Source organism: Physeter macrocephalus, chromosome 8 (genome assembly GCF_002837175.3).
Source record: "Physeter macrocephalus isolate SW-GA chromosome 8, ASM283717v5, whole genome shotgun sequence".
Classification (NCBI taxonomy): Eukaryota; Metazoa; Chordata; class Mammalia; order Artiodactyla; family Physeteridae; genus Physeter; species Physeter macrocephalus.
This window is the reverse complement of record NC_041221.1, coordinates 148,859,234-148,859,506: the sequence shown is the minus strand read 5'-3', so window position 1 is coordinate 148,859,506 and position 273 is coordinate 148,859,234. Positions and strand designations below refer to the sequence as shown.

The 273-nt window shown below is 59.0% G+C and overlaps 1 long non-coding RNA gene across 1 annotated transcript in view; it reads right to left on the bottom strand.

Annotated features, from left to right (window-relative positions):
- The window catches only part of LOC129392300 (uncharacterized), a 28,753-nt gene that overhangs the window by 24,155 nt on the left and 4,325 nt on the right, over window positions 1-273 (bottom strand). The window lies entirely within an intron of this gene.

Here is a 273-nt window from a genome sequence, read left to right as displayed (position 1 = left end):
CCACCTGCCAGGGGCATGGGTTTGATCCCTGGCCTGGGAAGATCCCACATGCCGTAGAGCAACTAAGCCGGTGTGCCACAACTACTGAGCCTGCGCTCTAGAGCCCATGAGCCACAACTACTGAGCCCGTGTGCCACAACTACTGAAGCCCACGTGCCTAGAGCCTATGCTCTGCAACAAGAGAAGCCACCGCAATGAGAAGCCCGCACACCGCAACGAAGAGTAGCTCCCGCTCGCCACAACTAGAGAAAGCCCGCACGCAGCAACGAAGAC